This window comes from Polypterus senegalus, chromosome 8 (assembly GCF_016835505.1).
Source record: "Polypterus senegalus isolate Bchr_013 chromosome 8, ASM1683550v1, whole genome shotgun sequence".
Taxonomy (NCBI): domain Eukaryota; kingdom Metazoa; phylum Chordata; class Cladistia; order Polypteriformes; family Polypteridae; genus Polypterus; species Polypterus senegalus.
This window is the reverse complement of record NC_053161.1, coordinates 167,538,882-167,562,082: the sequence shown is the minus strand read 5'-3', so window position 1 is coordinate 167,562,082 and position 23,201 is coordinate 167,538,882. Positions and strand designations below refer to the sequence as shown.

Sequence of the window (23,201 nt, the reverse complement as noted above, 5' to 3'; positions counted from 1 at the left end):
GCCCCCTTTGACAAGCGTGCTTCACACGACACGAGCACGATATCTACTTGCGTGGAGCGTGCGGCTATTAAACCACTTGTATTGTTGTAAGCTAAATGATTTAACTTTTCTATTACATGTAATTTGAATAATTGTCCGAATATGTATCTACGCACACAACATCAGCATAAAAAAAATCAAGCGTGAAGGGGCCCCTTTGCGTTAGGTCCCCGGACCAGAGTCCCGTTTGTCCCCGCCGGCGGTGGGCCTGGCTGTGGGGTTATGAAATCGGCGTTTTTTTCATTTTCTCTTTTTGCATTTACTTTAACGGCGTCTCAAATATGATAGAAATATAGGAGATTGTAAATAGTTCAAAGTCAAAGAAGTTCATTTTTTTCGCTGTTACAACCCTGTTTTTTTTCTTCTTTTCGAACCTGACGCGGAGGTCGCTACAATATTATGGCGACTAAGCAGGGTGAGAGTGAGACTCAAAAACAGGTGTTTGAAACCTGGTGCTCCAAAGATGCTGAGTTTATTGAAAACAAGAAATGAACAGAACAGCCAAAAAGGAAAAAAAACCCAGCCCGCTGTTTAGGTCGCTGGGCACACCTCTAAAATAAAGACATTTTTCATTTATCCCTTTTCGTACACTGCTCTTTTCAATCACTTTCGATGCTTCCTTTTTCCATCTCCCGATCCATACACACACTTCCTTCATTCCTGTCTCCTCCCCTCCTTAGCACGCACTTTCTGTCTTCCACCCAGAGCCTCGCCTAAATACAGTAAATAGAAAACATTATAAATATTAATTACAAGACGTCATAATATGCTTGCCATGGATTATAATTTTATGCCACTTTCGCCACGCTACAAATTATTTTTCCTACCCAATCATGGTTTTAAATGGGTACAGGAACAGAAAAGGCAAGTAGATGTACGTAGGTTCGTATAAACGAGAACGAGCGGATGCGCGTTCACGTAAACGGCAGGCGACTCGACCTGCTTGTGACGTCATCAATTGCGACGAAAACTGAAGCGAGTGCGCGCCTCGTGTGTTTAAACTTGAGAAGTAAACGGGAGGCAGTGGTCGAGATCGTAGGCTTTTGTCACGCAAGGAGTCGTCTTTAACCTAGTCCTAGAGGTAAGCTTTCGGAGCTCGGGTCTACCACTATTTGGCTGTCGGGTCTTTACGTTCGTTACGCGACTTGAATCGCAGGCAGGTGGAGTCGTAAGGATCCCGCTTGAGTGACTTTCTCAGTGTCGCATGTGACTTGAAGCTCTCTGGCCTCACTGTGCGGTTCCCATTTCAACCTCAAAGCGGCCACACACACCCCCGGCGATCCATTCAGTTCTATGTCGTATATTACCTTCAGTTAGAAGTTCAGTTTCTTCCGACAGAAATGGCGCTTTTTTTGAAATGGTAAAGCAGCAACAGTAACACAAACAGCAGTTCAGTCAAAAAGCAGCCAGCGTGTTAAGGAACATCTGTTCAAAATAAATACATGTAAAGGTTGAAAGCATAACAAATTAATAGATAAACTGTTTCAGTGGAATCTTAAACTTGTGAGTGCATACAAAGTTATATCTATCTATCTATCTATGTATCTATCAAATCAGTGCACACAAAAGTACATAATAATGGAATGTATGTGTGGGAAACCTTATTTAATTAGTATAACATTTATCTAATATAATCATATAGTGTTTATCTGAGCTAAATTGTGCATTGAAAATATGGAGAGCTCCTTTAGAACATTTACAGTATGTTCGGTAGAAAGCCCAGTGTGGCCTGGTTGTTTTTGAGCCCTTGTAGATTTTTTCCCTCAACTTACCTGTAGTTTTATTTTTTTTCTCTACTCCCGGCCATCCTTATCATCAAACTCCTCTTTAGAGACTTCACAAATGATAGTATTTAAAAGGACTTCTCTAATAATTGTATAAGTGTGTACAGTGCCTGTGCTAGGTTATTTTTCGCCTTATGTGAAGCTTATTAGTGCACCCCTTGTTTTACAAATAAGTTATCTTTTTATATGGAAATTCTAGAAAAAGGAAACAATAATTTAAATTGGTATAATTTTTGCACCAAAAAAATTATACAAAGATTACATAATCAAATCATTTTTCTTTCCTTCTGCTTCACACGTTTTTTTTTATATATATATATATAAAATCCTTCAAGTCCTTTGTGGAGGCTAGGTCATGTTCAATTGAAATTGTTGCCTAGTCTGTTTTCCAACATTGTTGTGTGTAAGTAAGTTTTGGTAAGTTTCAACTTTGAGAAACTACGTTCACCACCTGTCCCTGAAACTGGAAGTGTTAGCAGTATTCTTCGGACAATGGAAACATTAGGTACACAGTTGACCAGCCAGATGGACGAGACCTCTGTGCAGTCTGATTGCACTGAAAAGGTAGAAGATGGAGACACAAAGCCCTTAAAATGTTTGGTACTTGTGTACTAAATGGACGGCATGACAAAGGAAAACAGAAGTGTTTTCACAAATTCATAACGTATTTATTGGGATAAGAAAAATGTACAGAAATTAGAATATTATAGAAATACGTACAATTGGAACTTATTATTATGTTTCAATTTTGAGGCCAATCTGTTTCCTAGCCAATTTCCTTGTTGGGCTCCGTGGGGGACGTTTCACTGCCGTCCGTTTAGTACGCAAGTTACCAACGTCTTGTGTGAGTTAGTTGCAACATCTGAAGTACGAAGTGGGAATGTATACCTTTCTCACTGTGTCTTATTTTATTTCCTTATTTTGTAATTATCATTTATTAAACAAATTCAAATACAAATCACTTCAGAAAGCAAACAACAGTTGTCTGTCGAAAAAATGGCACTCAAGGCCAACTGACTGTTCAATAGCTAACCTTTGTGGCTGGGTCCAGCCCCCCATCATGATCTGCATCCTACACAAATATCTGATTTGCTTTATTGGTGGCACCAGTCTCGTGTTTTTATGTATATTTTTTTAATGTTGTTATTCCAAAATTATCTTATTTTAATATATTTTGTTTTTGTGCATTGCTTTCTTCTTGTAAAACACTTCAAGCTACATCCTGTATATTTAAATGTGTTATAGTACTAGGGTGTTGTACCGTGTTAGCCATTGTGAATGTAGTGAGAAGTCAAGCAAAATTACCCCTTTTATCTGCTAACTAGAAAGATTACAATATGCAAGCTTTCAAGGCAACTCGGGCCCCTTCTTCTGGCAAAAGTAATCAATGTGTAAAAAGTGTGCTATAGAAATAAATGTTATTTCTTCTATGTAATAGCACATACAAATCTTTGAAGAGGTATCTCCTTACCAATTCTTTTTTTCCAAGCACAAGAAGGGATATCTCTCTATTATAACAAAAAAAAAAATCTTGGATCGAGACTTGATTACCTCGGAAAGACACTTTGACGACCCGTGAGATTAGACTTTACAACCTTTGGAAGCAAGACCCGTGAGGTGGTGACTTTTGCACGTCACACCCTACTTACAAGCAATTTAAAGCAAGATCACAAACATCTAACCTCTCAGTTGTTGGAATGCTTGTGGCAGATACACTTCATGTGTTAAAAATTTTATACGTTCTAGATGGCATGTCAACGACTAAGTAAAATTGCCCAGACCAATTTGAATTGAAAACCTCGTTGGTCCAATCGGGGTCAGAAATAAAAGACTTCATAAAGACGTTCAAAAATGTTGGCGCGATAGACATGCAGAGCAGGTTAGAGAATGTGAAAGTAGTAAAATTCAAGTATCAAAAAAGAGAAAGTAAAGATTAGCACAAACAAACAGAAATTTATTACTCGGTGAAATAACGGAACAGCAAAAAGAGATTGAATATATGGACACAGGTGATACAGAAGTATGCAGATATTGAAAGGCTTTAAAGTTTAAGTCGGGGACTTGTAGATCATCAAATTTGCGTTGCCATCAGGGAAAACTGGTGTTGCTTCCCAATGAAGAGGTGTATCCGCGAGAATTAAAAGATTAATTGTTGTTTGGTGAAAGTGAAATCCACAAACACTACAGGCAAAATCTCCAAGTCTACAATAAACTTTTTGTGATCACATCATTCAATGCTCAAAATGGACCAAACACAATGAGAATCTGTGGTCCTGCAACAATTAAAGTAATTAAAGTTTAATTTCAAAGAAACCACAATTCGGTCAGGTGTATATTTATGATCACGGAGAAGCGATGCAACATAGAATCTAAAGAGTAGGTAACAATTCCCATGAAAATAACATCTCTTTAATATCTCTTTAAATTGTATATCCGGATAACCAAACCCGGTGGTGGGCGAGTGAAGCGAGCAGGGGATGGAGCCCCCTAGTCTCCATTTAAAAAAAAAAAAAAAAATGAAAAGACTTGAGAAACAATAAAAAAATAAGAAGCCAACAGATTCTGTAACACCTTTGCAAACCACACAAGCACTGCTTGCATCAGAGAACTTACATAGTGTTTTATCAACCAGGTTGTATCTTTTTGGGGGGAAAAAGATATGATGTGACTGAAGGTAAATTTTCTTGCTGGTGCTTTACTAAATCGTATAAACACTGTGGTTTGATGTGAGATTTGTAGAACCTTTTCATAACTGTTGCCATCATTGGGTACTTACAGGTTTGCTTATATATATATATTGTGGCAGTAGGGGGCAGTAGTGCACCCTTGAACCCTCAGGTACAACTCCGGAGACCAGGTAAAAGTCCACGACCCTTTATTGTTTAATAACAATGTGCACCAAGCACCCTCCACACTACTCATAAACCAATACTCTAAGTAACACACAATAAACTCTCCTCCTCGCCCAGACACTTGCTCCTCTACCTCCCAGCTCAGCTCAGTGTCTGGACTGAGGCACCGTCCTTTTATAGCCCCTGACCCGGAGGTATTCCTGTCCCGACAGTCCATAGTTCCTTACTCCTTCCGGGTCAGGGCAATCAGTCTTTTACTTTAACCCGGGAGCACGTTGTTAGTTCCTGTCACGTGACCATGACGTACTCCCGGGTCATAGGGCATGAAAGAGCCCATAAGCCCCCCCACAGCGACTCCTGATGGCCCCAAGGTATCCAGCAGGGTTGTGTAAAAATACTACAAGGTCCATAATGCCCTGCTGGACCTCGGGGCATGATCCTGCTGTCGGAGAGCTCCTCCTGGCGGCCTGGGAGCGGACCGGCATGGAAAGCCGGCAATCCTTTACAATATATATATATATATATATATATATATATATATATATACACTGTGTGCACAATTATTAGGCAAGTTGTATTTTTGAGGATTAATTTTAATATGGAACAAACACAGTGCTATCAGTCAATCCAAAATGTTAATAAACCTGAAACCTGAATGTTTCACAATGGAAATGTGAGCGTGAACATCATCAGGGGAATACATATGTGTGCACAATTATTAGGCAACTATTAATGTGCAGATTTATTATGCAACTAAAGGAAAAATGAAAATTTTCCCATCTCACTTGTTTATTTTCATCTGTTATAGTGAGAATAATAAACAAACACCTCAAAATTTACAAATAAACATCTATGACATTTCAAAAAATCAATCAATCAATCAATGACCAATATAGCCACCCTTCTTTCCAATAACAGTCATAAGCCTTTCCATTCATGGAGTCTGTCAGTTTCTTGATCTGTTGACGATCAGCTTTTTGTGGAGCAGTGACTACAGCCTCCCAGACACTCTTCAGAGAGGTGTATTTTTTCTCCCGTAAATCTAGCGTTTAAGAAGTGCCCACAAGTTCTCGATAGGGTTTAGGTCAGATGAGGAAGGGGGGCCGTGTCATTATTCCTTCATCTTTAAGGCCTTTACTGGCTGGCCACGCAGTGAGAACTTCGATGCAAGTGATGGAGCATTGGCCTGCATAAAAATCATGGTCTTTTTCCTGTATCACTGTTTGAAGAAAGTGTCTTCGAAAAACTGGCAGTAGGTTTGGGAGTTGATTTTGAGTTCATCTTCAATGCAGAAAGGTCCAACTAGCTCATCTTTAAAAATACCAGCGCATACCAGTACCCCACCTCCACGTTGGAGTGGAGCTCTGTGCCCATTACTGATCCACAGGTCCATCCATCTGGTCCATCAAGAGTCACTCTCATCTCATCGGTCCATAAAACCTTTGAAAAAATCTGTCTTCAGATATTTCTTGGCCCAGTTTTGACGTTTCAACTTATGTTTCTTGTTCAGTGGTGGTTGGGTTTCAGCCCTCCTTACCTTGGCCATGTCTTTGAGCACTGAACACCTTGTACTTCTGGGCACTCCAGGTAGGTTGCAGCTCTGGAATATGAAAGTACTGGAGGATAATGGGTTCCTGGTAGCTTCACGTTTGATTCTTCTCAAATCTTTGGCAGCTAATTTGCGTCTTTTGTTCTCAACACGTTTCTTGCGACCCTGTTGACTATTTGCAACAAAATGTTTGATGGTTCTGTGTTCACACACCAATATCTTAGCAATTCCAAAAGTGCTGCATCCCTCTGAAAGACTTTTTACAATTGTTGACTTTTCAGAGTCAGTTAAATCTTTTTTGGCCCATTTTGCCTGAGGAAAACTAGCTGCCTAATAATTCTGCACACCTTGATATAGGGTGTTGATCTCCTTAGGCCACACCCTCCCTCATTACACAAATACACATCACCTGACGTGCTTAAATCCAATAAGCATTCAAGTTAATACAGCTTGGAGTTGGAATATACGCATTAAAAATGATGATATGGTCAAAATACTCACTTGCCTAATAATTGTGCACACAGTGTATATATATAATTTATTTATTTTATTTATTATTATACTTTATAAGACCCTTTGTGCATATTGTGGTACAGCCCAGGAGAGAACATACCTGTTAAGCTTAATTTTATTAGGGAAAATATTGAACAAATGAGAGAGCTTTTTAAAGGGGAAAACGGGGATAAACTTATAAGTGTGAAAAGAGATGAACAGCAGTGGAGCAGAGTTAAAAATCACATGCAGGACATATATTCATGCTAAAATTTAGAAGTAGCAAGAAATTTGAAGTAAAATCCACTGTGGGCAAATAAAAATATTAAAAAGAAGCTGCAATGGCATGAAAAAAGACACACAAGGTGTACAAGAAAGAGAAGTGCCTTCAGCAAGTTGAAAGGCGCTATATAAATAAAATGTATTATTAAATACACTACTAACTGTAAAATATATTAGATCATGAGAGCAAATATTAGAAAGGATATTAGAGAAACTAAAAGGCAGATCAAGATAAATATTGTGAAAATGCAAATCATTAGTAAAGAAATTCTTTCACCACTTTAGTAGTTTAAGAAAAAAAAAATTCAAGCAAATCACCAGGACTAGATTAAAAGCCTAAGGAGTTTAGTGAGTAAACCCTTAACACGTATTTTTCAGAAGTCGGCACGCATTAGGGAAATTCCTAAAGAACAGAAGATAGGAAAATAATATTTAGTTATGTAAAATGGGTGATCAGACTATAGGCCGGTAAGTTTAACATATTATTTCTTCACTCAACACTGCAAGAAAAATGTCACCTGGTACACCAGCTCACCCAGTTTAACACCCACCACTAGGTGTCAGTTTTAAAGGGGTGTTCGTCATAAATATAAAACTAAATAAGATTTTCTGTGTTAATGTGGAACCTTTTAGTTCTACAAGATGAACTTGTTAAAGACAAACATTTATTTTGAGTTATTGACATCACAGCTGAAGTTCTGAAATTTAAAAAACTTGGGGACTTTGCCCCTGCTCGCTTCGCTCACCAACTCCCCCGTCCTGTGCTACGCGCCAGCCACTTTGTGTCTCTGCCACTTGCGTATGTGGATTTCACTTTCACCAAACAAGAAATCTTTTAATTCTCACGGATATGCCTCTTCACTGGGAAGAAACACTACTTTTTTTTTTCTCTGATGGCAACATGAATTAGACGATCTACAAGTCTCCGACTTAAAATTTAAATCTGAACAATATATTTGATCTCTTTGCGCTGTTTTGTTATTTCACTGAGTAATAATTTCTGTTTATTTGCATTAATGCGATCTTTACTATCCTTTTTTTTTTTTTTTTGAGACTTTCGAATTTTAGTACTTTCATTATCTCTAACCTGCTCTGCATGTGTACCGCGCCAATGTTTTTGAATTCTTTACGACGTTCTACTTTGTCATCTACTCTTTGTCTTTTATTTCCTGCCCCGGGCGTGGTTAAATCTCTTGGTACAAAGTCTTCTCACGTGACGTGAAAGTATCTCCCTGAAAAAGTCACGTCTCTGCGCAGTCTAAAAAGTCTTGTCTCGTCCCAGGATTATTTTATTATATTAGAGAGAAAAGTCTGTAAACATTTGTTATGACTTCAATCATTGAGCTGCTCTCCTCCCATCATTAAACCTTCTGTTGATAACTAATGACCATCCATGTGTTTTAAAACAGTGATGAACATAAACACAAGCCATTCATATTAAAAAAAAATACTAACTGGATTGAGTAGGAGAGTATTACATTAATGAATTCAAAGTCCATGATGGTACTGCTTTATTTGGTATTTTACTACACGTTCATTAAGCAGGATGCAGAATATTTTAGTGCTTAGAATTAGGGAGGACAATATTCATGAAGTCCACTTTTGTGTGATGAAATCGTTTCACCTGTAAACAGCTGCAGATGGATGTTCTGGAATGCAGGATGCAACTTATTTGTGTAGAACATCTCAATAAAAAGCATCCCGGTGTTCATTTAAAAACTCACATGTCCCATTACTTTTATGTAATTACCTCAGGCTCCATAACAGAAGCTCAATGCATCAAACCCTCATGTAGCTGGCGAGCAGCCCTGCTAGTTACCTGTTGACTTAATAGAGAACAAACTTGTCAATTATCAAACTTGCCCTCTATTTGTTTGAGACGTAAAACTCAGTTTATTGCCTGCTGTTTACATTTTTATAATGGAATGTCTGCTTTTGTTGAATTGTTTTCATTTGCGGCTTTGATTTTATTGTACTGGTCAGTTGCGTTACTCCCCGTATTGTGCTCTTTACCCTGATAAGTGTTTTCTTATGGTGTCTGCTGTCAGTTTTGCCATCTAAAATAAGATGTGCTGGATTTTCACATTAAAAATCTGCTTGAATTTTACACTGTAGATTTGGTTTAATATATCCCATACTGCTCCTTTATTTCTACTAAGTTGTCAGAGAAATTCATCAGTCACTTCTTCCATTAAAGTGACATATGATGCAAATCCCGTGGCCTGCCATTCAACACTTTTAAAGACAATACGTGTAGGCCAAGTAGTGAATACTGGTGGGCCATCACTCCACACTCGATATGAAGAGTGAGGAGTTCCTGTTAATATGCTGTAGTGTGATTTCTCTAAACTGCCTGACTTGACATAAACTACAACTGAGTTAATGCTGTAGTAAGTAATTGAAATGTCTTTTGACCTGAATTACTGAAGTTCTGAAGGAATTAAATTGTGTTCTTTCAACAGCAAGGAAGACGCAGTTGCCATTAACCGTAACACCAAGATGGATGTGAAAGAAGAGACATGTGGGGCTGACATAAAGACAATGGAGTTGATGTCTGTAAATATTAAGGAGGAGGACTGTGAATGGGACTCTATCCACCCTAACAAGGTGAGTCCCCGCATTAAGGATGAGGATTATGAACTGGTAACTGTGGGTATTAAAGAAGAGGCCAAGGAGACGTCTGAGATGCACAGACAACGTATGGAGTGTACTGAGCTCAAAGTGAGGTCTGACAGAAGGAGTGCTAAGGAAAAGTCATCTGTTGGAATACAGGAAAATCGGCCATCACCTACGCAGCAGTTTGGAGAAAGTAAGTGTGTGTGAAAGAGAGGTCTTGTGTGGTTTATGTGAAACTTTGCAGTGAGTTGTAATACTTTATAGTGAAAAGTAGGGACAGTGTTTCGAAGATGTTTGGTGCCTGGGATTTAATTGGGAAAGAATTTGAGTCTCCTATTAGACTGTCGAACTTGTAGAATGTCTGGGGGCTAGGCTAATGGGGAGGACTTTGTCTGTCAATGCTGACAGCAGACCTGCCAGAGTTGCATTTCCTACGATAAAGTTATCCACTGGAGGGTTTTTTTTATTTCTACTCTTTCCTTTCCTCCTTTGTCAGCTAGCCATATCTCTATTACCAGTTGTGAATGTGTGTAATTTTTTTGGGATGATGCTGATCATTAATTTCATGTTACTAGAACTGGCTAATTCAGACTTTTTTCCATTTATGTATATATAATTAAAGGAAATCGCCCGTTCATCAGTTACAAACCACAATTGCTACATAAGAGCATGAGAAATGTGAGAGACGAGTGGAGAACATTCAGTCCATCAAGCCTGTTTGTTTAGCTAATAGCTAAGCTGTCCCAATATCTCATCCAGATACTTCATTTTTTCCAGACTCCCACAACTCATTGTGTAAAGAAGTGCTTCCTGGCTTCAGTTTTAAATGCACTTCCCCTTAAAATCCACTGATATCTTTGACTACGTGATTCACCTTTAATTTGAAAGAGTTTTACTGGATCTACTTTGTCGATGCCTTGGAGGATTTTAAATACCTGGATTAGACCTCCATGCAATCTCCACTGCTCAGACTAAACAGATTTCATTCTCTGAGTCTGTCTGAGCATGATATGTCCTTAAGTCCCATGATAGACTTTGTTGGTCTCCACTGCACAGCTTCAAGTGCTGCTATCTTTCTTGTACCGTGGTGATCAGAACTGCATGCAGTACCCCATATGTGGTCTTGCTAGTGCATTATATAGTGCAAGCATAATGTCCCTTAGGTTATATTGTAAAACCTGTAGAATATAAATCAACATTTTATTTGTATTTTTCATTGCTTCTTTACATTGCTTAGAAGATAAAAATATGGTATGAACGTAAACCCATAAGTGCTTTACAGAGGATGCTTCCTGTAGCTCATTGTCTCCCATCTTGTGTAGATAGCTGATGTTCCTGTTTCCCACATTGTAACACTTTGCCCTTTTCTTCATTACACTGCAATTTCTCCAGTGTTCGTCCACTTCAGAAGCTTGGCCAAGACTTTCTGAATTGTTTTTTCTGTTTCCTCGGTGTCCGACTTTCCTCCAATTTTATTTTTATCAGTGAGTTTATTAACTATACCAGAATCGGTGTTTATTAATGTAAATCAGAAAAAGTAATGAGGGTTCAGAAACCGACTGCTGAGGGACTCCACTGATAACCCCATTCTCCTCTTATCTGTACTCTTTGTCTCCTGCCGGTTAATCAGCTTGAGATCATGTTATAGGTTATCTCTGATGCCAACAGCTTCTACTTTCCAAATTAATCTTTGATAGATAGTTAGATACTTTATTAATCCCAAGGGGAAATTCACATAATCCAGCAGCAGTATACTGATACAAAAAACAATATTAAATTAAAGAGTAATAAAAATGCATGTAAAAACAGACAATAACTTTGAATAACGTTAGCGTTTACCCGCCCGGGGTGGGATTGAAGAGTCGCATAGTGTGGGGGAGGAACGATCTCCTCAGTGGAGCAGGACGGTAACAGCAGTCTGTCGCTGAAGCTGCTCCTCTGTCTGGGGATGACACTGTTCAGTGGCTGCAGTGGATTCTTCATGATTGACAGGAGCTTGCTTAGCACCCATTGCTCTGCCACAGATGTTAAACTGTCCAGCTTCATTCCTACAATAGAGCCTGCCTTTCTAACAAGTTTGTCCTGGTGTGAGGCGTCCTTCATCTTTATGCTGCCTCCCCAGCACACCACCGTGTAGAAGAGGGCACTCGCCACAACCGTCTGGTAGAACATCTGCAGCATCTTATTGCAGATGTTGAAGGAAGCCAACCTTCTAAGGAAGTATAGTCGGCTCTGACCTTTCTTGCACAGAGCATCAGTATTGGCAGTCCAGTCCAATTTATCATCCAGCTGCACTCCCAAGTATTTATAGGTTTGCACCCTCTGCACACAGTCTCCTCTGATGATCACAGGGTCCATGAGGGGCCTGGGCCTCCTAAAATCCACTACCAGTTCCTTGGTCTTGCTGGTGTTCAGGTGTAAGTAGTTTGAATCACACCATTTAACAAAGTCTTTGATTAGCTTCCTGTACTCCTCCTCCTGCGCACTCCTGATGCAGCCTACGATAGCAGTGTCAGTGTCAGCGAACTTTTGCACGTGGCAGGACTCCGAGTCGTATTGGAAGTCTGATGTATGTTGGCTGAACAGGACCGGAGAAAGTACAGTCCCTTGCGGTGTTTCTTTGTTGCTGACCACAATGTCAGACCGGCAGTTCCCAAGACACACATACTGAGGTCTGTGTGTAAGATAGTCCACGATCCTTGCCACCAGGTGTGAATCTACTCCCATCTCTGTCAGCTTGTCCCTAAGGAGCAGAGGTTGGATAGTGTTGAAGGTGGTAGAGAAGTCCAAAAACATAATTCTAACAGCACCACTGCCTCTGTCCAGGTGGGTGAGGGATTGGTGTAGCATATAGATGATGGCATCCTCCGCTCTCACCTTCTCCTAGTATGTGAACTGCGGAGGATTGAGGGCGTGGTGGACCTGTGGCCACGGGTGGTGAAGTAGCAGCCACTCCATGGTCTTCATCACATGTGACGTCAGAGCAACAGGCCGGAAGTCGTTCAGCTCACTAGGACGTGATACCTTTCGGACTGGGGTGATGCAAGATGTTTTTCAACGCCTCGGGATTCTCACCTGTTCCAGGCTCAGGTTGAAGATGTGCTGTACAGGACTTCCCAGTTCCAGCGCACAGCAGTCGTGGCGATACTCCATCTGGACCTGCTGCTTTGCTGGCACGAAGTCTCCTCAGCTCTCTGCTCACCTGTGCTGCTGTAATTGTGGGTGGGGATGTCTCTACTATGCTGGTATCAGCAGAAGGATGGTTGGAGGATGCAGTACTCCAAGGTGAGAGTGGGTTAGGGTGGTCAAACTTGTTAAAGACGTTGTTCATTTGGTTTGCTCTCTCCACGTCTCTCGGTGGTGGCCACCCGCTTCGAGCTGCAGCCAGTGGTGATCTTCATCCAATCCCACACTTCCTTCATGCTGTTATTCTGCAACTTCTGCTCCAGCTTTCTCCTGTACTGCTCCTTCGCCGCCCTGAGCTGGACTCGGAGTTCCTTCTGCACGCGCTTGAGCTCATGCTGATCACTGCCTTTAAAAGCCCTTTTCTTCTGGTTCAAAAGGCCCTTGATGTCACTTGTAATCCATGGCTTGTTGTTAGCATAGCAGCGTACTGTTCTTACTGGAACTACAATGTCCATACAGAAGTTGATGTAGTCAGTAGTGCAGTCAACAGCCTCTTCAGTGTTCTCACTATGTGACCCCTGCAGTATATCCCAGTCTGTAGTTCCAAAGCAGTCTCTCAGAGCATGCTCTGCCTCAGGGGACCACTTCCTAAATGATCGTGTGGTTGTAGGTAGCGCCCTCACTCTTGGTTTGTAGTGAGGCTGAAGCAGAATCCGGTTATGATCTGCTTTCCCAAGCGCAGGCAGGGGTGTATGCGTCTTTAACGTTTGCATACAGTAGGCCGATAGTCCTATTTCCCTGGGTGTTACAGTCCACATACTGGGAGAAAGCTGGTAATGTTTTTTTCAGCGTCACTTTGGTCCAGAACTTTAGCAAAAGCTTTGTAAAAGTTTAAGTAAATTATGCTGTATGCTTTACTTTTGTCAGTTGCTGCAGTTGCCTGTCCAAAAAATTCTAAATTGGTCCAGCAAAATCATCTTCTCATAAATTCAAGCTGGCTGTTATTTAGTATTTTGTTTTCATATAGGTACTTTTCTAATTTATTTCTTACTAGCTGTGTTATCCAGATTTGCACAGAAAATTTTCTAAAATAATACACCTGAGTTATAGTGCCATCAGTTATTAGAATTAGTATGTGACCAGCTGAGTTCTTTTATGTATACAATATCGGTAGTTGTTGGGTTTTCCCCCCCTTTCTAACCAAATATTATTAATTCATTGGATCTCCTTACTATTTATTGCACATACTATATACAGGGCAGCACGGTGGCGCAATGGTAGCACTGCTGCCTCGCAGTAAGGAGACTTGAGTTTGCATCCCGGGTCCTCCCTGCATGGAGTTTGCATGTTCTCCCCATGCTTGTGTGAGGGTACTCCGGTTTCCTCCCACAGTCCACAGACATGCAGGTTAGGTTCATAGGCGATCCAAAACTGTCCCTAGTGTGTGCTTGGGGTGTGTGTGTGTGTGCCCTCCGGTGGGCTGGCACCCTGCCCGGGATTTATTCCCTGCCTTGCTCCAAGTGTTGGCTGGGATTGGCTCCAACAGACCCCTTTTACCCTGTAGTTTGGATATAGCAGGTTGGATAATGGATGGATGGATGCTATATACACTTGTCCAGGAGTTAAATGTTTGAAATAAAAAGTAGAGCAAAGCACAAATCCTAACCTTAGAATAAGCACTACGTATGTATCATACAACAAGTGAATTAAGCTTAACTTCAGATGTTCATTTTTATTTTGTTCACTCAAGAATTTATTTTCAAGTTATGTTCACTAGTATGGAAAATTCAGTATTACACTATGTATATATTTTTTTTAACTTTATTAATATTACTTTATAGGTGAATCGTGTTTTACTTAAACTTGTTTTAACACTAGAACTACCAGAGCCTACGAAAAAACTTGTAGATCTGTCCCACCTTAAATCGCTTTGCACCTCTCCATCAGCGTCTTTTGTCCTGTAAATGTGTCGATAAGCAGCAAACAGCAAGCAGCCTGCTATCACATCCCTCACTGGTGCACAGTTTTCTCACCTCAAGTCTGTTTCCCTGTGTGTCAGTTGCTTAGAGTTGTATAGAGTGAGAAGTCAAGCAAAATGACACCTTTTATAAATACTATATCGTTATTTGGAGCACATGCATTTCATGTGTGTTTCGTGTCTACAACGATCTATGTAAACACATCGTTGGCACAGAAACATTTTTCATGTTTTAGTTATAATTGGCAAAATGTAGACATGAAGTGTATAATTTGTGAAGCCTAAAGTCCAAATATGAAATAAACAGTTTCACAAAAGTTAAAAATATAACAGAAAAAGTGTGCTTCTATTCAAGAATAAAACTGCAGAAAAATAGCCCGCGTTAGGGTGCAGCGTTGACATGCATTTGCTATGACCACTTCGGTGGCGCAACGGTATTTAAAGATGAGTCCATTTTGAGAAGTGAGCTGCTCTTATCCTTATTATTTTAGAATAAAAACATACATTTAATTTCAGTCTGTAACAGCTGGTGTAAATTTATGATGCTTGTAAAGGTTAGCTTTGTTTTTTATTATTCACTTTTATTCTCTGTCGCGTTGACAATGCAATCCACCCCCGCATTTGACACTGCTGTTTTCACATAAAGACACGCTATAACAGAGGTGAACAAAGATGATGACGACAGTTCTACATCGGAGCAAGAATACACATTGCACTTTTGCCGTCGCTGTACTTTGTATATGTACATGAGAAGCTCTGCACTCTACTTGTGACTTAAATGTTGTAGGAAGTAAGTAAATAAATAAAGGTAAATAACATTCAATCTGCCTCTTATGTACCATGTACAGCGACGGCAGCTTTCACCTTCAGCTATAGACTCTTCAGTACGCGAACGACTCTTCACGCTAGTGTTTAGATCTAGATGGTGCATGTGCCCAAAACATTAACATTTATATTTTACTTACATAAAAGCCAGATCGAATGTTATTTACTTTAATTTATTTACTTACTTCCTACAGCTTAAAGTCGCAAATAGACTGCAGAGCTTCCTGTGTTTGATCGACATGGGCATGCTCAAAAAATACGTATAATGCCACGAAAAGTGCCTGCTGACACTTTAGTACGCAAACAATGATACAAGAATGCAGTTAGACTTTTTTTCGTCCAGATCTAAACACTAGCGTGGAGAGTCGCTTGCGTACTGAAGAGTCTATAGCTGCAGGTGGAAGGTGCCGTCACTGTACTTTGTGTGCAAGAGCCAGATCAAATGTTATTTACCTTTATTTATTTACTTACTTCCTACAGCGTAAAGTCACAAGTAGAGTGCTTACCATGTACATATACAAAGTACAGCGATGGCAAAAGTTGCTCCGATGTAGAACCGTCGTCATCATCTGAGCTCACCTCTGTTATAGAGTGTTTATGTGAAAACAGCAGTATCAAATATGGGGGGGTGGGGGGCATGGTTGTTATCATGAACGCGACTGAGAGAATAAAACTGAATAATAAAAAAAACAAAGCTAACCTTTACAAGTATCATAAATTTACAGCGGCTGTTACAGACTGAAATCAAATGTATGTTTTTATTCTAAAATAGTAAGAATAAGAGCAGCTCACTTCTCAAAATGGACTCGTCCGGGGTCGAACCCGTGAAGTTTTGATTGCCAGTCAACAGCTGATAACGTTGCGTCACTGAAGCGGTCATAGCAAATGCGTGTCAATGTCGCATCCTAACGTGGGTTCTTTTTCTTCAGTTATATCTATACTAATAAAAGGCAAAGCCCTCACTCACTTACTCACTCACTGACTGACTCATCACTAATTCTCCAACTTCTCGTGTAGGTAGAAGGCTGAAATTTGGCTGGCTCATTCCTTACAGCTTACTTTAAAAGTTGGGCAGGTTTCATCTCGAAATTCTACGCCTAATGGTCATAACTGGAAGGTATTTTTCTCCATTAACTGTAATGGAGTTGAGTTGCAATGACGTGGGGGCGGAGTTTCGTGTGACATCATCACGCCTCCCACGTAATCACGTGAACTGACTGTCAACGCAGTGCGTAGAAAACCAGGAAGACCTCCAAAAAGCGCTTAAGAAAACATGCATTATATAATTGAGAAGGCAGCGAAACAATAAGAAGAGAGCGAGTGACATATACTACCATATTCATGAGTGTTGCTACCTCGGAAAGAAAGCAAGGTGTAAACCTAAACTTTAAATTAAGTTCATAGACAGGCTACCGCTAGCGTTTCACATGCCCACAGGTAATGAGGGATACAAGTTTAATGAGAGGACGCAGGATATAAACGAGAGTTTTGATCACTTTGTAACTAAGTTAAAATTGTAGGTGAAGGGGTGTGCTTATGCAAATTCCGAGAGACTGTGTTTGTGGGGGATTGACAGTTAAGGCGGGTGGGGGAGTCACATCATCATCTCCCTCCCATTCATCTCATTTGGCTCTGAGCTGAGCTCAGCTAACGCCATCTTCGAAGCAACCGTCAGACTGCCACCAAATACTCACAGAAAAATCCACAAGTTAATACACACGCTGTCTCTATAGAGTTTCTCCACACTGAATCCTCCAGGCACTACTTACAAAAGGTTACATTGACAATCGTGTTACGTTATTTTTAAAATCTTTCCTTTTCTTAGCACAAGCACAGCTGAGAAGCTTGATGCATGTGCTCCATAACGTTAAAAATAATGCATTTAATCACACTTTGCATTACAAGCAATGGGGAGATTTTCTCAATGCATGATTTCCTGGTACACCGATTACATTGATCAGCGCATCCCGATTCATTTTACCCTCGCACCACCTTAGTTTGAGAAGAAGTATGAAAAATATGAGGTTAACACAGAAAAACAGATCACCAATTCAAGCTTTATGAATAATCGATTAAGCCATCAATAATTGTTTTGGTAAAGCCATCCTCCTTCCATTTTATAATTTTTCCGCCACTAGCCATGATTAAATGAACGGTAAATAAAGTAAGAGCAAAGCGAGGGTGACTTATTTAGGCAGGCATATATATGACAGCAACACTCATGACAATGTCAATCATGTTACGTTATTATTAAAATGTTTCCTTTTCTTTTTCATTACTTCTTTAACACACTACTTCTCCGCTAGTAGCGGGTATTTTGATATATATATAATATATGAATGACCTCCAAAAGCGCTGAGACTTTTGATATCATGAAGCGTGTCTGCAAAACTGTGGTCTCCTGCCCTGCAAAAGTCGAGCAGCCAGCTGCGTGCATAGCTGTGCCGGCCTTTGAGACGCTGACTGCGCTTCTGCCTTAAGTCAAAGTGAGCACTTTTAATTTTTTCATCCTCCCCGCGCTATAGCCCAGACAAGTGCAAACACGGGACCCCTTTTCTACACCACAGCAAAATAATATTAAGGCGATTCACACTTTCTTTTGCACGTATACGATTATGAGGTTCTCACCCCGGATTATGAAGACGCGCACACGAGTGGAGGACTGACTGTGCCATCACAGCCGATTAATGGCGAGGACGTCTCACCAGTCTACACAAGACCCACCGCGACTGTCCCCAAAAGGCGATCATAACGCAGCGAACACATCTCTCTATACTATATAAAAGAAAAAGGCAACTTTCCTTTCTTTACACCTTTTCTCCTTTTATCCCAAACCAAAGCCTTTCTCGCTTAACACTGCAGAGGACACAAAACTAATTTTCTTTAAATGCCGGTAAGGCACATTACCAGAGGCACAAATTTGAACGTTCACATAGAAAATGTAATTTCTATACCACAGCCGTCGTGTAGCGCCTTTCAAAAAGGATCTACTACCGAGAGATGATCCATATACATTTTAGCTGCTGTTAGTTACTTACCTGTTGTGTTACACAGTCTTTAAAATGTAGTTTACCCGCAACCACTCCAGTAGTGCTCAATGTACCTGTACTTCTTAAAACGTTAATGTTTTACTGTTTAATAACTTATAGACTATATTTTATTATTTCTCCCTTGCACTCAGTGACCAAAGCTATACACACACATATATAAAAGCTATACACACAAGTATATGTATGTGTGTATATATGTATGTATATGTGTATATATATACACACACACACACACACCCTATATATATATATATATATATATATATATATATATATATATATATATATATACATACACATACACACATGTACGTACGTACGTACATACATACACACACTACATATATATAAATTTGTGTGTGTGTATGTATGTATGTGTGTGTATATATGATGTAGATAGGTATGTATATATATATATATGTGTATATGTAGATATGTATATAGATATGTAGATATGAATATATGTATGTGTGTGTGTGTGTGTGTGTGTGTGTTTATATATTGTAATGGATGGCCGGCCATTTATCCCGGCCAATACCCCCAAGCCGCCAGGTGGAGCCCTCCTTGCAGCGAGGAGGTCCCAGAAGACCAGCAGGGCATCATGAACATTGGAGTTTTTATGCAAAGCCCTGCTGGATGCCGTGGGGACCACAGGAGGGAGCTGCAGGGAGGACCGAGGGCTTCTTCGTGCCCTGTGACCCGGAGGTTCGTCACAGGAAGAGCGACGGACTTCCGGGTTGAAGAAAGGGACGATTTACCCTGACCCGGAAGGAAAAGGACTTGTGGACTATTGGGCAGAAACACTTCCGGGTCAGGGATTATAAAAGGACTATGGGTACTCCCAGACAACGAGCTGAGCTGGGTGGAAGGGTGGCAACGCGTCTGGGAGCTGGAGGATTGGTTATTTGTTTATTATTGTGTAGTATTGTGAGATTTATGAGTATTGTGGAGGAGAGTGTGCTTTGTGCACTGTGGAAGAGAAATAAAGTCAACATTTGGACTTTTACCTGGTGTCTGGAGTCGTGGACAGGGGTTCAAGGGAGCGAGGGCGCCCCCCATCGTTCACAGTGGCGTAGTCGGCAGGATACTCTAGCGTCGTTTGCAGAGGACCTGAATCAAAAATTTCTGTGGGAAACGAACCCCGAGAAGACTGCGGAATCAGGAATCACCACAGCATCGCCAAAACCCGAAAAACCGAGTCCAAAATGGGAAAGAAGAAGGGCAAGCAAAGCGACAACGCCAGCGGAGTGCCGTAGGTACAATGGCGGCGACGGGAGGAGTTAAGGAGAGGCATTACAAGTCCGGAGAAACCTCCAGAAAGTAACGATCCCTCTAAGGTACGTGCCGGGAACGACATTAAAAATCCTTTTATTGTTTCTCACCTTGTCCCGTGCATGTACCTTGGAGATGACCACCTGGAGGCTCCGAGGGAAAAGGAGACTGCCCGAAGGCGGCGGCCTTCTCTTGTCGAAGCCAGAGCACCTAGAAATCGACTTCCGCATGATGGCAGCCGACGAGGGACACGGTAGCAAACCCGGTGCATCCTGGGAAGGAGGAGCTCCAGCGTCCTGCTGTTTGCACCTTCGAGCCCGAAGAAGCGGACTTGGTCTTTCCGAGGGAAGGGGGAGGCGAGCGAAGCATCGCTCAAACCACAAGAAGGTAAGGAGGGTCGGGAAGCAGCTGATCGGGATGTCGCTAAAGTATTAAAGACAGACCGCAGTTTGCGAAGAAGGCAACTCGACCCTCCAAGAACTCCAAGTCCCAGAAGCCTCCAGCGAGACCGTCAGAGCACGTGCCTGAAGCGGGCGTGCTCATTGGCTCCCGTCGGCAGGTAACACGAACGAGGAAGTGAGTGTTCTGCGGTCGAAATAAATAATTATATTAACTTACGGGAGCTCGAAAAACTAATCGAGCCCGTAGCGAGTGTCTTGCAGGTCCTGACGACCATTGAAAAGATGCGTCGGGGATTTGGGAGCGGCAGCCAGAGAGCCGTTGGAGAAGGTGAGGGCCTACGTGCGGCGATTTGGTGAGGAGCCTCCGTAATGAATGATCTTGGCGATACAGGTGGCGAGACCCGTATCGTATATAATAGAGGGACGCGTGTGATCCGGGCCCGCGTTTAATAAGTAGCGGGTGCCAATACACGCGTACCCTACAAGAGAGGTCGGTACGTTAACGAGTGGTCGGCGGAAGGGCTAATCGATCCGGGGCAGCTAGACAGTGCTGGCGCCGGGCGAGGCAGCCCTGAAGCGCCGCCGCCAGTAATTTATAAAGTAAAGGGGTGCAAACAGTAAAGGGTCTCTCTTTACTTAATAGAGAGACCCAGACTGTATATAAGCCCCAGATTAAACAGGAGAACTCTAAGATAAAACGGGGGTCTCCTGACAAGAAAGAAAAAGAGACAGAAAAAGTGAAAGCACCATTAGAGGCGGCAGGGGTTTCTCTCCCAGCACAAGGGGCGGACCTAACGTTTCCTTATTGTTTTCAGTCCCGTAGGGGAAGAATACCAGGAGGACAGCGGCAGTGTTACGGTGCGAAGGTTGGGCCATATTTGGCGGAACTGTCCTTGGAGAGAGGGGGACAAGAGGTCAATTTGGAATAATATTCCCCCTAGGTTCTCCAGGGACCAAGATGTTCATTTTAATCAAGGCTCAACCAGGAGGTCCTCTTGGAGGAAGACTTCCCTCTCGGGGCAGGCGCTCGAATAATAATTGTCGCTGGGGAATACTGTAATGGATGGCGGCCATTTATCCCGGCCAATACCCCCAAGCCGCCAGGTGGAGCCCTCCTTGCAGCGAGGAGGTCCCCAGAAGACCAGCAGGGCATCATGAACATTGGAGTTTTTATGCAAAGCCCTGCTGGATGCCGTGGGGACCACAGGAGGGAGCTGCAGGGAGGACCGAGGGCTTCTTCAGTGCCCTGTGACCCGGAGGTTCGTCACAGGAAGAGCACGGACTTCGGGTTGAAGAAAGGGACGATTTACCCTGACCCGAAAGGGAAAAGGACTTGTGGACTATTGGGCAGAAACACTTCCGGGTCAGGGATTATAAAAGGACTATGGGTACTCCCAGACAACGAGCTGAGCTGGGTGGAAGGGTGGCAACGCGCCTGGGAGCTGGAGGATTGGTTATTTGTTTATTATTGTGTAGTATTGTGAGATTTATGAGTATTGTGGAGGAGAGTGTGCTTTGTGCACTGTGGAAGAGAAATAAAGTCAACATTTGGACTTTTACCTGGTGTCTGGAGTCGTGGACAGGGGTTCAAGGGAGCGAGGGCGCCCCCCATCGTTCACAATATATATATATATATATATATATATATATGACAGCAACAATCAAGCTGTGAGAAAACACTAAAAAGGAGGCGTGTCAGACGTTGTGGTACATTTTCTGATGCAGCTAGACGAAAAAAACTTTGTGACGCTGCCGCTAAATACACAAAACAATTACTTTGACAATCATGTTACATTATTTTTAAAATGTTTCCTTTTCTTTTTCATACCTTCTTTAACACACTACTTCTCCGCTGCGAAGCGCGGGTATTCTGCTAGTTCTTCAATAGAAGCGTACTTGTTCTGTTATATTTGTACCTTTTGTGAAAGTGTTTATTTGATATTTGGAATTCAGGCTTAACACATTATACACTTCATGTCTACGTTTTGTCAATTATTACTAAAACATGAAGCAACTGACACACAGGGAAACAGACTTGAGCTGAGAAACTGTGTGGGGGGATGTGATAGCAGGCTGCTTGCTGCATATTGACACATTTTCAGGACAAAAGACGCTGATGGAGAGGTGCGAAGCGATTTAAGGTGGGGCAGATCTACGAGTTTTTTTCTTAGGCTCTGGTTATTCTAGTGTTAAACATTAAAGCTGATTGCAGGCTGCACATTTACATACCAGATGTAGTGAAGTGAACATTTTAAGCAATGTAGAGAAAAGAACAGGTTAAAAGAAATGATACAGTGAACTACGTACAGCATGAACCACAGAAGGCACCTGTACTTGTTGATGCAGAAAATATTACAGCACAATTCCATAGCACAAGACATTAACAATAACATTATTGGGTAAAGATGAATTAAGGTTGATTCATTCAACGCTAAAAACTGCTAAATATCTCAGTTGTGTGTTGTCATCATAGCCTAAAATTAGTACTGCCTCATTTATACAGTTTCAATAAATGTTTAGCAATAAAAAACTGTCACTCTAAAGTACTGTCCTGTTCTCTTTCTGTCACATTCTTAGAAGCTTCTTCTAAATCAGCTATAGAAAAAAAAATCGTACTTCAGTCTGTCCCATCTTGACTTGGCTCCATCGGTTATTATATATATATTTTTTACTTCCTTTTAGTTTTTCATCTTTATAATTTTAACTTCAAAGTGTTTAAAACACTATTTTTTCATTTTGTAAAATTAATGACAACGATGGGCAATTAAGCTGACGTTTTCAAAAACACAAGGCTATAGACTGGTACAAAAAAAAAAAAAGTAATCTCAGATTTATTGTCAAATATGGGATTCACAGTAAATGAAAGGCACGCTTAGCCAAGTGCATCACGACTCCTCTGTTGGCTGCCAGAATCTCGCTTCATAGATTATCTTTC

The 23,201-nt window shown here is 41.3% G+C and overlaps 1 protein-coding gene and 1 long non-coding RNA gene across 2 annotated transcripts in view; one reads left to right on the top strand and one right to left on the bottom strand.

Moving 5' to 3' along the window:
• Positions 1 to 495: 495 nt before the first annotated feature.
• Positions 496 to 1,002, bottom strand: LOC120534471. Its single transcript, XR_005634758.1, has 2 exons — positions 867 to 1,002; positions 496 to 752 (listed from the first exon to the last, which is right to left on the bottom strand). It is a non-coding gene; the product is annotated as an uncharacterized LOC120534471 (long non-coding RNA).
• Positions 1,003 to 9,745: 8,743 nt separating this feature from the next.
• The window catches only part of LOC120534448 (zinc finger protein 501-like), an 83,045-nt gene continuing 69,589 nt past the window's right edge, over positions 9,746 to 23,201 (top strand). Inside the window, exon 1 of the mRNA XM_039762026.1 lies at positions 9,746 to 9,807. The gene's annotated coding sequence lies outside the window, so the exon portion shown is untranslated. The remainder of the gene's footprint in view (positions 9,808 to 23,201) is intronic.